Source organism: Nycticebus coucang, chromosome X (assembly GCF_027406575.1).
Source record: "Nycticebus coucang isolate mNycCou1 chromosome X, mNycCou1.pri, whole genome shotgun sequence".
NCBI lineage: Eukaryota > Metazoa > Chordata > Mammalia > Primates > Lorisidae > Nycticebus > Nycticebus coucang.
In genome coordinates, this window is record NC_069804.1 from 90,507,321 (window position 1) to 90,524,512 (window position 17,192).

Here is a 17,192-nt window from a genome sequence, read left to right on the forward strand (position 1 = left end):
GTTCAACAGCTGGAATTAGTGACTGCAGCTTTTCCCATACAGCTTTGCAAAGTATCCATATGGTACTAGAGCCCAAGACACTGGGGATCTGCTTGGTTGAGCTAGGTGGCTCTATCTTGTTTTCAACTTGTCTCCATCTGATCCTAGTGAATCAGTAACTCTGGGTTGAAGTTTCAGCTGTGGAGAAATACAAGCATCTAAGACACCCCATCCCCCATGGGCAATGACTGGAAAAGGAAAATCAAACCTTCGCACAACAACACAACCAGGGTACCATCTTGGATGGTCCTCGGGTGATTGGCCCAGGTCAAGTGTTCCGAATCAGTTGTCCCAGTCAGCACCAAGTCTCAAGTGGGAGAGTTCAAAAATTCTCCAGCAACTTGATAGCAGGGGTTGGCTGGCAGCTTGAGTGTGGCTTGCTGTAGTGCTCTGTGGAGTCAGAGGCCCTCCCAGCAAATTAGTTATTCTGGGGAGGTTGATGCCTCCTTCCCCACCTTGCACCTCTGGCACACCCAGTCACTGGTAACCTTGCAGAGCTGTGGCCCAGTTTCCTTCAATGAGCAAATGTGCAAGTGATTTGCACGTGCCTGTGTCACAGAGAGATCTATTTCTCCTTGGCCAGGCTGCCACACTCTGCCACTCTGTCTGCAGGGGGAGCTGAAGCCTGACTACTTTGGGTGCTTAATGGAAGCTGGGGAGTGTCACTCAGTTCCATCCCCACCCCAGATTGATTTTGCTGCCACTTATATTCTCATGGAATTTGCATTTCTGTCCCGGTTGTATTCCACTGCAGGCCAGGTGCTGTTTGAGTTCACAGAAACTGCGACTCAACCCTGCCCTGTGCTGCTGCTGTTGTGCCAATTCTCACAGAGCTGGCTTCTCTGTCTCACCTGCCAGTGCATTTACAGCTCAAAAAAGGCTCTCAGTTCCTGCCCCTCCCTGGGATGATGCCCCTGACACACCTGATTTTGTCCCAGCTATGCTCTCTGGTGGCCAGGTGCATCTTGGGTTCACAAAAGTAGCAATTCTGACTCAATCCCACCCTGGGAGTATGCTACCTTTGCACATGTGCATGTATTCTAGTCTCCATCCCCACTGCACCCACCCGGGCATAGACAACTTCAGGCAAACCCTTTGCTTACAGGGCCTATGTTTCCATCCCAGATCTGTTCCACCCGTGGCTACTGCCAGAATAGAGGCTTGGCTCCCTCTGGTTGCTAAGATAGACAGGAACTGTTTCTCCAAATTATCACCAGGGGTACAAGCCCTATTGTTCCCACCACCACTGCCATCACTGCACTGTGCCCCGGGACACCATTTCTCCCTCTCCTGAATGACTCCCTTGCACTACAGTTCTTGCTTTACATGCATGCCGCTGATTTAGTGCAGACTTGTAACAGCCTGTGCCTTGTCAATTTCATTCTGAGAAAATGCACAAGAATCCGCACTGCATGGGGGACAGGCTTCTAGACCTCATGGTGGGAGTGGAGGGGAGTTCTGGGAGTTCAGAATTGCAAGTAGAGTATATGTTTAGTTTTATGCCTGGCAGGAGAGTGCCACAACACACTAGTGGGTTCTCTCTGGGGAAGGAGATCTGGTTTTTAGCAGCTCTCTCCCATGGGATAAAATAAGAAGAGATCTGATCTCTGCTTGCTTATTTTTAGAAAGTACACTGTGAGCTGTTCTCATGGGGGAGGTGAATCCCGTCTGCTTGGTGATGGGTTTTGTACCTATTGTTTGTTTTCTCGGGTCACAGCTTGTCTCAGCAGAAGTGATGTGTGCTCTACAATCTTCTCTTTTGGCTCAGCTCCACATCATCAGCTTACTTTATAAACTTCTGTTCTTTAACTCTCCTTCTGGACAGGAGGCTCTGTGGAAAGCTGGCTTCAGTTGGCCATCTTCAGCTCTTGTCTTAAATTCTATTTTGACTTTCATCAAGAGTAAGGGCTCCTGTATTTTGGGGTTGCAGTATTTTAGCGTCATTTATACTCTCTCCATATTTCACTCCAGTACATTCTCTCATTGGACAGAGACACTTCTACCTTTCTCATCTCTCCCACAATAATTGGCTCTGCAACAGCTGAGACATCCCCTCTCTTTTTCTGTTGTTTCTCCTTTCTTTTCTTACTCCACTTCTCTCTGTCTCCTCTATTAGATGTAATGATATATTTAATTTCCTTTATCTATTCTTATCTTAATATTATTTCTTTTCTTTTTAAGTTTTGCTTAGACCTTAGGGGACACAGCTGTGGACTGGAAGGTAGGCCACAGCAGTGATCTGGCTCAAAGGGGCTAAGCGACCTTTCTACCTCTGGCCCTAAGAAGATAGTATTGGCAATACCATGCTGTAGAATTTTTCTATTTTGTTTTCATTCTTACTTAATTATTCCTCAGTGTTGTTTTTTTTTTTTTTTTTTTTTTTTGCTATTTTCCTTCCCTTCTTAGTTTTGTCAGAGGAAGAATCTGGTTTTGCTCATACTGGTAAGGACTGCATGATAATGAGGAACCATCCCCATTCAGCCCCCTACTAATCCTTAAGTTACAAGCATAGCCTGAGAACCATCCCTGATCAATACCTTTTCTTCCATAACTCTCAGACTCTCTTTTTGACCTTCTTCTCTCCTGTTCTGAAAGTTTTTCTTTCTTTCTTTTTTTTTTTTTTTTTGTAGAGACAGAGTCTCACTTTATGGCCCTCGGTAGAGTGCCATGGCCTCACACAGCTCACAGCAACCTCCAACTCCTGGGCTTAAGAGATTCTCTTGCCTCAGCCTCCTGAGTAGCTGGGACTACAGGCACCCGCCACAACACCTGGCTATTTTTTGGTTGCAGTTTGGCTGGGGCTGGGTTTGAACCCGCCACCCTCGGTATATGGGGCCAGTGCCTTACCGACTGAGCCACAGGTGCCGCCCTGCTCTGAAAGTTTTTCATTTTCTTCTGTTATTTCTACTTTCCTAGTTGCTTTTCTTCTTTTTCTTTTCTTGTATTATTTTCTTCTTTCCCCCCTGTTTCCTCCTGCCTGCTCCTTACCTTTCTCCTCATTTTGAACTCACACCAATTGGTCTCTTCATCACATAAATTCTGACACAAGGTAGCTGAAGCAAAAGAGACAGTTAGAAGGAAATAGGTGTACAAAGAGGCAAAAGAAAACACACTTGGAATCAACAGAAAAATTCAGACACCAAAAAAACCTAAAGAGAGCAACTCTTCCAAGGGACTATGAGAGAACTTTTACAGAAGACTTATACTATAAAAAATTAATCGATCTGACACAACTTAAAATATGGATGATTGAGACAATAAAGGGAATGAATGAGAAAATAAAAAGATGGAACCAAAAGTTATATGAGAGATATGTAGAATATAGAAAAGACATAGACGAGCTTAAGGAAATGAAGGAGATAATGAAGGAATGTAAAGAAGCAGTAGAAAGTTTCAAAAATATTTTAGACCACAAAGAAGAATGAGCATTAGAGTTAGAGAATAAAGTCTTTGGGTTGACACAAGAAGTTAAAAAACTCAGAAAAGAAGAGAGAGAAAGCATAGGAGATGCTTAGAGAACCACAAGACTCCATGAAGCATTTAAAGATATGGATAATAGGAATCCTTGAAGGGGTAGGACATTGTCCCAAAGGTATGGAAGTCCTACTGAAGACTATCATAAATGAAAACTTCCCACATTTTATTAAAGATCCTGACACACTCCTTTCAGATGGATACCAAACACCAGGTCATCTCAACTCTGAAGAGATACAATAAAAGACACATCGTAATGAACCTTTACAAAATCAAGATGAAGGAGAAAATTCCTAAAGCAGCTAGAAATAAGCACCAATTGACCTACAAGGCCAGGGTCATTAGGATAATAGCATATTTCTCAACAGAAACTTTCCAAGCCAGAACAGCATGGTCATACCCCTTCAACATAATTAAGCAAAATAATTTGAAACCCAGAATGCTAAACTTACCTTTGAAATGGTGGAGAAATCAAACCTTAGTGCAGATATACAATAACTAAGGAAATTTGCCACAAGATCAGATATATAGGAAATACTTAGACCTATTTTCAACATGGAACACAAAAATAGAACACAACCAAGGTAAACACATAGAAGCCAAAGGCCAGAGCTTGGCTTTCACAATGGCACAAAGGATAAAAACTATACTACAAACTATCCCATAATAAGATGAAAAGAATTCCACCATACTTATCAATACTCTCAATAAAAGTCAACGAATTGGATTCCCCAATGAAGAGGCACTGAATGGCTGATTGGATAAGAAAAACACTAGTCATTCATATACTATCTGCAGGAGACACACCTAGCCCTGAAGGAAAAATCAAGTCTCAAGGTTAAGGGATGAAAAACAGTATTTCAAACAAATGGAAATCAGAATAAAGGAGGGGTTGCAATGATATTCTCACATACAAGCAGATGAAAAGCAACTTTAGTTAAGAAAGAAAAGGACACTTTATACTAATCAAAAAAAAAGAACTATATGACAAGAAGACACCTCAACTTTAAACATTTATTCACCTAACATAAGTGACAGATTTATGAAACAGACCTTGAGGGGTCAGAGCAATATATCCCATAACATCTTAATATTTGGGGACTTCAACACCCCTCTGAGAGAACTGGACAGATCTTCTGAACTTAAACTAAACCAGGATACAAAGAACTTAAATGTGACCCTAGAGCAAACAGGATTATTAGACATATGCAGAACATACCATCCCAAAGTGAAGAAATACACTTTTTTTGTCATTAGCTCATGGCACATACTCCAAAATAGATCACATCCTAGGATACAAATCAAACCTCTGCAAAATTAAAGAAATAGAAATTATGCCATCTCTTCTTACACCACAAGGCTATAAAGGTGAACCTCAATACCCCCCCAAAAAAATTTTCATTCCCCCAAAAAGTCTTAGAAACTAACTAACCTCAAGCTGAATAATAGTTGGGTTCAGGAAGACATAAAAGAGGAATTAGTTAATTTCCTAAAACATAATAACAATGCAAACACAAGTTACCAAAACCTGTGGGATACAGCAAAAGCAGATGTGAGAGGAAAATGTATAGTGCTAGATTCCTACCTTCAAAAAACAGAAAGTGCACATATAAGCACACTCACAAATTATCTTAAGGAATTGGAAAAAGAAGAACAGTTTAACCATAAAAAAAGCAGAAGAAAAGAAATAGTGAAAATTAAATCAGAAATAAATGAAATTGAAAACAAGAAAATCCTTCAGAAAATGAATAAAACAGAAAATTTTTTCTTTAAAAATTAAATAAACTAGAAAATCCTTTGGCTAGACTAACTGGAAACAGGAAAGTAATACCTATAGTAACCTCAATCAGAAATTATAAAGGGAAAATATCAACAGATGCCACAGATATACAAAAGATCATCTCTGAATACTGCAACAAACTCTATGCCCAGAAATTTGACAAACTGAAGGAAATGGATCAATATTTGTAATCCCACTCTCTCCCTAGATATAACCAGGAAGAAATAGATCTCCTGAACAGACCAATTTCAAGCACTGAGATCAAAGAACAACAAAAAAATCTCCCAATAAAAAATTCCCCTGGTCTTGATGGCTTCACACCAGAATTCTATCAAATCTTCAAAGAAGAGCTTATTCCCATACTGCAGTAATTATTCCAAAAAATTGAGGAGGAAGGAATATTCCCAAACATATTCTATGAAGCAAATATTACCCTGATACCAAAACCGGGAAAAGACCCAACTAAAAAGGAGAAGTTTAGACCAATTTCACTAATGAAATTGTGAAATATACATGCAAAATATATATGAAAATATACATGCAAAATTCTCAATAAAATCCTAGCCAATAGACAACAGCTTCTTATCAAAAAAGACATTCATCACAATCAAGTAGGTTTCATCCCAGGGATGCAAGGCTGTTTTACATATGCAAGTCCATAAACGTAATTCACCATATCAATAGAAGGAAAAACAAACACCATATGATCCTCTCAATAGATGCAGAAAAGCATTCAATAAAATCCAGCATCCTTTTCTAATCAGAACGTTGAAAAATATAAGCATCGGTGGCACATTTCTGAAACTGATCAAAACCATCTATAACAAACCCACAGCTGAAATTTACTGAATGGAGTAAAACTGAAAGCTTTTCCACTCAGAACTAGAACAATTCAAAGTTGTCCTCTATCGCCACTACTATTCAACATAGTGCTGGAAGTTCTAACCAATACAATCAGAGAATAGAAGGTAATAAAGGGCAATGGGAGCAGAGGAGGTCAAAGTCTTCCTCTTTGCTGATGATATGATCTTATAATTAGAGAACCCCAAAGACCAAACTCCAAGATTCCTGGAAGTGATAGAAAAGTACAGTAATGTCTCAGGATATAAAATCGATGTCCACAAGTTAGTAGCCTTTGTATATGCCAGTAACAGCCAAAATGAGAAACTAATTAAGGACACAATCCCTTTCACAGTGGCTTCAAAGAAAACGAAGTACCTAGGAATGTACCTAACAAAAGAGGCAAAGGAACTTTATAAAGAAAATTATGAAACCCTAAAAAAAGAAATAGCAGAGGATTTTAACAAAAGGAAAAATATAACATGCTCATGGTTGGGAAGAATCAACATTATTACAATGTCCATATTCCCAAAGCATTCTATAAATTCAATACCATCCTTATTAAAATATCAACATCATATTTTTAAGACATGGAAAAAATAATTCTTTGTTTTGTATGGAACCAGAAAAAAACATCATATAATTAAGGCAATTCTTAGTAAGAAAATCAAAGATTGCGGCATCATCCTACCAGCCTTTAGGCTGTACTACAAGGCTATAGTGATCAAAATAGAATGGTATTGGCACAAAAATAGAGACACAGACATCTGGAACTGATTAGAAAACCAGGAGATAAAACTAGCATCTTAAAACCACCTAATGTTTGATAAACCAAACAAGAATATACACTGGGGGAAATAATCCCTATTCAATAAATGGTTCTGCAAGAACTGGATATGAACATGTAAAAGACAGAAACTGGACCCTCACCCTTCTCCACTCATTAAAATTGATTCCAGATGGATAATAGACCTAAATTTAAGGCATAAAATGATAAAAATCCTCAAAGAAAGTATGGTAAAAACATTTGAAGATATCAGCTTGGAGAAAGACATTATGAAGAAGACTTCAGTGGCAATTGCAGCAATAACAAAAATAAACTAATGGGACTTAATTAAACTGAAAAGCTTCTGTACAGCTAAGGAGAAAATAACCAAAGCAAATAGACAACCTACACAATGGGAAATGATATCTGAATATTTTAAATCAGACCAAAGCTTGATAACTAGGATCTACAGAGAAGTCAAATTAATCAATATAAAAAGAGTCATCAATCCCTTAGATCACTGGGCAAGAGAAATGAATAGAATCTTCTCTAAAGAAGACAGACAAATGGCTGACAAACATGAAAAAACTCTCATCATCCCTAATTATTAGATAAATTCAAATCAAACAACCCTGAGATGTCACTTAACTCCAGTGAGAATGGCCCACATCACAAAATCTCAAAACTATAGATGCTGGTGTGGTTGTGAACAAAAGGGAACACTTTTACACTGCTGGTGGGACTGAAAACTAATACAACCTTTTTGTAAATAAGTATGGTGAATCCTCAAATAACTCAAACTAGACCTCCCATACGGAGAAGATATTTGCAGGTTATGTCTCCGACAAAGGTTTAATAACCAGAATCCACAGAGAACTCAAACGCATTAGCAAGAATAGAACAAGGGATCCCATCGCAGGCTGGGCAAGGGATTTGAAGAGAAACTTCTCTGAAGAAGACAGGCGCATGGCCTTCAGACATATGAAAAAATGCTCATCATCTTTAATCATCAGAGAAATGCAAATCAAAACTACTTTGAGATACCATCTAACTCCCGTGAGACTAGCCTATATCACAAAATCCCAAGACCAGAGATATTGGCATGGATGTGGAGAAAAGGGAACACTTTTGACTGCTGGTGGGAATGCAAATTAATACATTCCTTTTGGAAAGAGATAAGGAGAACACTCAGAGATCTAAAAATAGATCTGCCATTCAATCCTGTAATTCCTCTACTGGGCATATACCCAGAAGACCAAAAAGCACATCATAACAAAGATATTTGTACCAGAATGTTTATTGCAGCCCAATTCATAATTGCTAAGTCATGAAAGAAGCCCAAGTGCCCATCGATCCACGAATGGATTAATAAATTGTGGTACATGTACACCATGGAATATTATGCAGCCTTAAAGAAAGATGGAGACTTTACCTGTTTCATGTTTACATGGATGGAGCTGGAACATATTCTTCTTAGTAAAGTATCTCAAGAATGGAAGAAAAAGTACCCAATGTACTCAGCCCTACTATGAAACTAATTTAGGGTTTTCACATGAAAGCTATAACCCAGTTACAACCTAAGAATAGGGGGAAGGGGGAAAGGGAGGGGAGGGTGGGGGGAGGTGGGTAGAGGGAAGGGGATTGGTGGGATTACACCAGCGGTGCATCTTACAAGGGTATATGTGAAACTTGGTAAATGATCTGTGAAGCTAATGAATGATGCCCCATGATCATGTCAATGTACACAGCTATGATTTAATAATAAAAAAAAAATAGACCTCCCATACTGTCCTGCAATCTCGTCACTGGGCATCTACCCATGGGAAAAATAATCCTTCTCCCATAAGGACATTTGCACTAGACTGTTTATCACAGGTCAATTTACAATCTCCAAAATGTGGAAACAGCCTAAATGCCCACCAATGCAGGAATGGATTAACAAGCTGTAGTATATGTATACCATAGAATACTACTTAGCCATTAAAAAGTTGGAGACTTGGGCAGTTCCTGTGGCTCAGTAAGTAGAGTGCTGGCCCCATATGCTGAGGGTGGCAGGTTAAAACCCGTCCCCTGGCCAAACTGAAACAAAAAATAGCTGGGCATTGTGGCAGCTACTTGGGAGCCTGAGGGAAGAGAATTGCCTAAGCCCAGGAGCTGGAGGTTGCTGTGAGCTGTGACACCACAGCACTCTACCAAGGGTGACAAAGTGAGACTCTTTCTAAAAAAAAAAAAAAAATATATATATATATATATATATATAGAGAGAGAGAGAGAGAGAGACTTTACATCTTTTGTGTTTACCTGGATGGAAGTGGAATACATTATTCTTAATAAAGCACCACAAGAGTGTATCCAATTCCGATATGAGGACAATTAATTATCTAGTACACAGTGGGTGTTGGGGGAAGGGGAGAGAAGAAAGAGGGAAGCAGTTAGGAGGTTCATGGGTCATGGTGTGTGATGCACCTTTTGGTGGCAGGACACACTTATAAGAGGGACTTTATAGGAAATATAATCAATGTAACCTGGTTATTTTTACCCTTGATGGTTCCCCAACAATTATATATACAGCCCATGAAAGCCCACTGAACAGAAGAAATATAAAATCATTTTCTGGAATTACACAAAGTTACAACTGTCAGTACTTCTATGCAACATAGTCCTGGAAGTCCCTGCCAAAGCAAAGCAATCAGACAAGGAAATCAAGGGCTTTCTTTTGGGCAAAGAAGAGGTCGAATTATCACTCTGCCATTAATGTAATCTCATTTCTATCAGACTCCACATATTTTACCAAAGCCCCCTGGAATTTATAAATAAATTCAACAGAGTCAAGGAATACACAATTTATGGACAGAAATACATGCAATTCCTATACAACAACAGCAAAGGTGAGAATCAATTCACAGACTAAATACCTTCCACAATAGCAACAAAGAAGATGAATTACTTTGCAATTTAAAAGGGGACAAATGCCCTCTACACTGAGAATGATGAGTTAATGAAGATAAAATCACGTAGGACATAAAAAAATTTAAAAAATATATCATGTTCATGGATTGGCAGAATTAATGTTGTTAAAATGTTTATATTATTCAAAGTGATCTGCAGATTCAATACAATCTACATGAAAATAACAATGTCATTTTTTTAATATTAGGAATAATAAGTCTGCACTTTGTATGGAGACAGAAAAGAACCGAAATAGCCAACATAGCCTTAGGAAAAATGATGAATTGGAAGTTGTCACTTTACCAAACTTCAAGCTGCATTACAAGGCTATAGTAAACAACAACATGATACTGGCACAAGAAGAAAAACATGGACAAATGTATCAGAACAGAAAACTCAGATATAAAACCATCCTCATACTGCCATTTGATTTTTGACAAAGCATATAATAACATAAAATGAGTGAAAGAATCCTTATTTAGTAATGTTGTTGGAAAAATTGGTTGGCCATTGTTAGAAGACTAAAACAGGATTTGCACCTCTCACTAGTCACAGAAATTAATTCACTATGGGTAAAAGACTTAACCCATAATTCACTATGGATAAAAGCATAAAACTATAAGAATTATGGAAGAAAATGTTCAAAAAACTCATATAGACGTAGGTATAGGCAAAGGATTTATGAGGAAGGCCCATAGTAGGTATATACCCAGAAGACCAAAAATAACTTTATAATGAAGATATTTGCACCAGAATGTTTATTGCAGCCTAATTCATAATTGCTAAGTCATGGAAGAATCTCAAGGGCCCATCAACCTACGAATGGATTAATAAATTGAGGTATATGTACACCATGGAATATTATGCAGCCTTAAAAAAGATGGAAACTTTACCTCTTTAATGTTTACATGGATGGAACTGGAGCATAGTCTTCTTAGCAAAGTATCTCAAGAATGGAAGAAAAAATATCCAATGTGCTCAGCTCTACTATGTAAGCACACACACTTGCTTATGAAAGCTATAACCCAACTACAACCGAAGATGAAAGGGAAAGAGGAGGTGGAGGGAAAGGGAGGGGATAGGATGGTTGGAGAGAGGGTAAGTGGTTGGACCACACTTATGGTGCATTTAAGAAGGGTACATATCAAATCTACTAAGTGTAGAGTATTAAAGTCATAACACAATAATTAAGAAAGTTTGGTGAAGTCTACGTTAACCAGTTTGATGTAAGTATTTCAAATTGTATATAAAACAAGCACATTGTACCCCATAAATGCATTAATGTACACAGCTATGATTTAATAAAGAAAAAAAGACACCAAAAGTATCCATACCAAAAATAAAATAAGTGGGACATAGTTAAATCAAAATGCCTCTGCATAGCTGAGGGAAAAATTAATACAGCAAACAGATAACCTACAGAATGAATGAAAATACTTGCATTCTATACATCCAATAATGCACTGATAGTCAGAATCTATAAAGAGTGCAACCAAATCAGGAAGAAAAAATCAAATAATCTCATAAAGATGTGAGCAAAAACATCAACAGAAATGTTTTATACGAAGATAGACTAGTGGTCAATAAACATATTAAAATGCTCAGTGTCTCCAATCATTAGAGAAATGAAAATCAACATCGCAATGAGAGAGTGAGAATGGCTTTCATCAAAAATTCCAAAAACAACAAATGCAGATGTACATGTGGAGAGAAAGTAACACTTAATACACTGTTGGTGTGACAGCAAACTATTATAACCTCTATGGAATTTGAATGGGTGAACCTCAAAGATCTACAAGTAGATCTACCATCTGATCTAGCAATCCCACTTATGGGTGTTTGCTATAATGATAAAAAAGTCATTTCTATCAAAAATATGTGAGTACTCAAATGCAGAAAAATTTATGTGTCTTTAGACCATGGACCTGTGTTCTTCAGAGAAGCTTCTGTTCAAGTCTCTTGCCCACAATGAAATGGATCACTTGTTCTTTTCTTATTGATAAGTTTGAGTCCTCTGTGGATTCTGGTTATCAAACCTTTGTCAGAAGCATAACCTATAAATATCCTCTCCCATTCTGAGGGCTGTCTACATGCTTTACTTACTGTGTTCTTGGCAGTGCAGAAGATTTTAGTTTGATCAGATCCCATTAATGTATTTTTAGTATAGCTTCAATTGCCTGGGGTGTTCCTTCTCATAAAGTGTTCTCCCAGGCCAGTTTCTTCAACTGTTTCCCTTGCAGTCTCTCCAAGAATCTTTATAGTTCCATGTCTTAAATATAAGTCTTTTGTCCAGTGAGAGTCAATTATTTTTTAGATGTGAAAGGTGTGAGTACAGTTTCAGTCTTCTGCAACTCGCCAACCAGTTCACACAGCATCATATGTTAAATAGGTAGTATTTCCGCCAGCTTATATTTTTGATAGGCTTATCAAATATCAAATGACATTAAGTGTCTGGGTTCATCTCTTGGTTCTCAATTCTGTTCCATACATTTATCTCTCTATTTCTGTGCCAGTACCCTGCTGTTTTGATCATTATTGATTTATAGTATAGTCTGAAGTCTGGGAGTGTGATTCCTCTTGATTTGTTTTTATTTCTGAGTTATGTCTTGGCTACTCAAGGTTTTTTCTGTTTCCATATAAAATGAAGTACTACTTTTTCCAGATTTTTAAAGTATGACAGAGGTGCTTTAGTAGAAATTGCATTAAATTTATTTCTTTTGGTAGTATGGACATTTTAACAATGTTGATTCTTCCCAGCCATGAGCGTGGTTTTTCCATTTGTTAACATCTTCAGCTATTTCTTTTGTCAGCGTTTCATGGTTCTCTTTACAAAGGTCTTTCACGTCCTTCGTTAGGTACACTCCTAGGTATTTCATCTTATTTGGCACTACTGTTCAAGGAATAGAGTCCTTCAATATTTTTTCAGCTTGACTATTCTTGGTATACATAAATGCTACTGATTTGTGAGTATTTATTTTGTATCCTGAGACGCTGCTGTATTCCTTGATCATTTCTAAGAGTTTTGTAGTTGAGTCCCTGGGGTTTTCCAGGTATATAATCTTATCATATGTGAAGAGTGAAAATTTGATCTCCTCTGACCCTGCATGGATACTCTTGATTGCCTTCTCTTGCCTGATCATAATGGCTAACATTTCCATTACAATGTTAAAAAGCAATGGAGAGGGGCAGCGCCTGTGGCTCAAGGAGTGGGGCGCCGGCCCCATGTACTGGAGGTGGCGGGTTCAAACCCGGTCCCAGCCAAAAATGGCAAAACAAACAAACAAACAAACAAACAAAAAACAGTGGAGACAGTGGGCAACCTTGCCTCGTTCCTGATCTGAGTGAAAATGTCAATTTTACTCCCTTCAATGTAATAGTGGCTGTGGGTTTGCAGTTAATGGCTTCTATCAGTTTAAGAAATGTCCCTTCTATACCTATTTTCTTAAGTGTTCTGATCATGAAAGGATGCTGGATATTATAAAAAACTTTTTCTGCATCAATTGAGACAATTATCTGGTCTTTCTTTTTTATTTTGTTAATGTGATGTATTATATTTATCGATTTACATATATTGAACCAGCATTGAGACCCTTGGATAAAACTCACTTGGTTGTGGTGTATAATTTGCTTGATATGTTGCTGGATTCTGTTTGCTAGGATCTTACTGAATATTTTTGCATCAATATTCATTAGAAATACTGGTCTATATTTTTCTTTTCTTGTTGCATCTTTTCTTGGTTTGGGGATCAGGGTGATTAATCATTAGAGAAATTCTCATCAAAACCACTTTGAGATATCATGTAACTCCAGTAAGAGTAGCCCACCTAACAAAATCCCAAAACTACATATGTTGGCATGGATGTGGAGAAAAGTGGGCACTGCTGCACTGCTGATGGGAATGCAAGGTAACACATTCCTTTTGGAAAGAAGTTTGGAGGACACTCAGGGATCTAAAAGTAGACCTGCCATTTGATCTTGCAATTCCTGTACTAGGTATATATCCAAATGACCAAAAATAACTTTTTAAGATATTTGCACCAGATTATTCATTGCAGCTGAATTCATAATTGTCAAGTCATGGAAGAAGCCCAAGTGCCCATTGACCCATGATTGGTAAATTGTGGCATATGGATACCATGGAATGCTATGCAACCTTAAAACAAGATGGAGACTTTACCTCTTTTATGTTTACCTGGATGGGGCTGGAACATATTCTTCTTAGTAAAGTATCTCAAGAATGGAAGGAAAGTGTCCAATATACTCAATACTTTTATGAAACCAATTTATAATTACTCACACTTTCTTATTAAAGGTTGATCACAACTCTAGCCCAGGATGAAGGTGAGAAATAGAGAGGGATGGGAGGGGTGGGGGAGGTTTGATAGAGGGAGGGTAAATGGGACCGCACCTGTGGAGCATATTGTAAGGGTACAAGTCAAATCTACCAAGTGTAAAACATAAATGTCTTAACACAATAATTAAGCAGAGGTAAAAGCTATATTAATTGTTTTGATGTAACCATTCCAAATTGCATTTTAAAAAATCAACACATTATACCCCACACATGCATAAATGTGTATATGAATTAATAAAAGAAGAAAAGTAAAATTTATAATTACAATGATGTGGAACCAATCTAAATGCCCATCGATACATGAGTCATTTTATAAAATATGGCATACATATATCACAAAGTACTACTAATCCATAAACAAATTGTGATATAAAACATTTTGTAACAACGTGGATGGATCTAGAATCTATTCTTTAAAAGTGAAGTTTTCCAAGAATGGAAAAACAAACACCACATGTACTTACTTTTTTTTTTTTGGCTGGGTCTGGGTTTGAACCCGCCGCCACCTCCGGCATATGGGACCAGCGCCCTACTCATTGAGCCACATTGGAACTACTTGACCAACACCCATGTGCACATTTGCTAGTAAAACTCAAGGTTGAGAGGGTGCTGGAGGGGAAGGTGAAATTCACACCTAATGGGTACAACGTATACTATCCAAGTGAGGGGAACACTAATAACTTTGACTCAACTGTGGCAGTATAATTCATGTAACCAAAACAGTTGTGCCTCTATAATATTCTGAAATTTAAAAGATATCAGGCAAATCTTTGAAACATGGGTCAATGCTTCATTTCTGGGAAATATGGCAACTTTTTTTTTTTTTTTTTGTAGAGACAGAGTCTCACTTTATGGCCCTCAGTAGAGTGCCGTGGCCTCACACAGCTCACAGCAACCTCCAACTCTTGGGCTTCAGCTATTCTCTTGCCTCAGCCTCCCACGTAGCTGGGACTACAGGCGCCCGCCACAATGCCCGGCTATTTTTTGGTTGCAGTTTGGCCGGGGCCGGGTTTGAACCCGTTACCCTCGGTATATGGGGCTGGCGCCCCACAGACTGAGCCACAGGCGCCGCCCAATATGGAAACTTTTTAAACTAAGAATTGTGTCTTCTGGATGGGTAAATATGAAGACTTTCATAAGATAATTATTAGGCCACTAAGAAATATAAGTCCTCATTTCACTGTATCTTTAAAATAATCATTCTTCTTGCTAATAAAAGCACATAAAGTGTTTGAGAGAGAGGAATTTAGCATGTGATTTTCTTTGGAAAGTCAAACTTACTTTAAACAAGTATTACTGAGCTTTCTTCTGTGTCATCTGCAAGCCACAGCAATGAGTCACTAGTTCCTGATAACACAGTGTGGCTATATTTGGATTTTTACATATATCTAAAAATGCCACACAGATTCCTTCCAACCACAGACCAAATGAAGGTGGCCAAGTCCTTTCTGTGATGGAACACACACATACAAACTATACAAGTGACACATCGGTATAATAATTATGTTTTAAAATGATGCTAAAAAGAGGGGAAAGGAGCAGGAGAATCTGAGAATAAATAAGTCTTAGCTTTATTCACTTTTTCCTGGGTTCTACTTCCTTCAGAGTTTGTTTCAATTTTTCAGCCTTGGGTGCACATAAGATACCTTACATGCCTCTTCTGTTTTGATAGGCCCTGTCCTCTCATTCTTTTGTATAGTCACTCAAACAATCACCATAGTGAAGTAGACACATAGTTTTAGAGTCAAATAGACTGGCTTCAAGTCCTGTTTTTTTTTTTTTTTTCCAAACACTAGTTGTTTGACCTTGAGCAAGTTACTTTACCCCTTTTAACTGATACTTTCGGAGCCTCAATTTTCTCATATGTCAAGAGACATTACCTATATTTGTATCACAAGACTGTTGTGAAGATTAAATGAATAATGGCTGTGGAATGGCTCTATAATCAACTATATTAATACCTAGTAGTTTGTTTTTATTCACTACATATCTACTGAAAATATAATGAATAAAAGGCACTTCAATTTAATAAAATAATCTATGATAATACATTCATGCCTTCTGAGGGCATCATGAGTTATACCTCAAACAAAAGAATGACTAACAGCAGGAATTTTAAGCACGCCACCTAGGTGAAGTTTAGCTTTCTGTAAATCACATGTGGAAGTAGCATTGTGTACTGGCAATACACTAAAGCTGGGTCTGAGTCCTTATGCATTCTCTAACATTCAGTTGACTTCATTTGGCTACTCTGAACTTATTCCTTAAAAAACAAAATGAAGTGCTTGCTTTAGCAGCACATATACTAAAATTGAAATGATACAGAGAAGATTAGCATGACCCCTCTGCAATGAAGACAAGCCAATTCTTGAAGCATATTTTTGCAAGCAGCCAGATGTAAGGAAAGTATCACCTACAAAGGGAGAAATATCAGGATAACTGCAGATCTCTTAATTGAAATGTTTCAAGGCAGAAGACGGTCATCGACCTTCAGTCTCCTAAAACAAAACAACTTCCAGGCCCAGATCTTCTATCCAGCTAAACTGAGTTTCAATTGAGATGAAAAAATCAAATACTTCAATGACATAGACATATTGAAGAAATTTGCCATCATTAAACCAACTGTCCAGGATATTCTCAGACCCATACTTCACAATGACCAGAACAATGCTCTACCTCTAAGGTAAATTCACCCAGAATTTTTTTAACAAAACCCAACTTCCACAGTGGTGAAAGGATTAAAATTGTCCACTGGACATCCGAAGATTATGACACCCAAAACACAACCAGGTTTATCAGTTCTCTCAATTAATGTGAATGGTTTAAATTGTCCTCTAAAGAGGCACAGGCTGCCTAACTGGATACATAAACTCAAACTGGATAGCTGCTGTATACAAGAACCTCACCTTACCTTAAAGGATAAAAATAGACTCAGGTGAAGTGATGGACTTGTACAATACAGGCAAATGGAAACCAAAAAAAAAAAAGCA

At 37.9% G+C, this 17,192-nt stretch overlaps 1 protein-coding gene and 1 non-coding gene across 2 annotated transcripts in view; both read left to right on the forward strand.

The window, feature by feature from the left end:
- GPR174 (G protein-coupled receptor 174) overlaps positions 1-17,192 on the forward strand; it is a 322,211-nt gene that overhangs the window by 45,099 nt on the left and 259,920 nt on the right. The window lies entirely within an intron of this gene.
- Positions 16,484-16,585, forward strand: LOC128578748 (U6 spliceosomal RNA). The gene has a single exon (XR_008377881.1). It is a non-coding gene; the product is annotated as a U6 spliceosomal RNA (small nuclear RNA).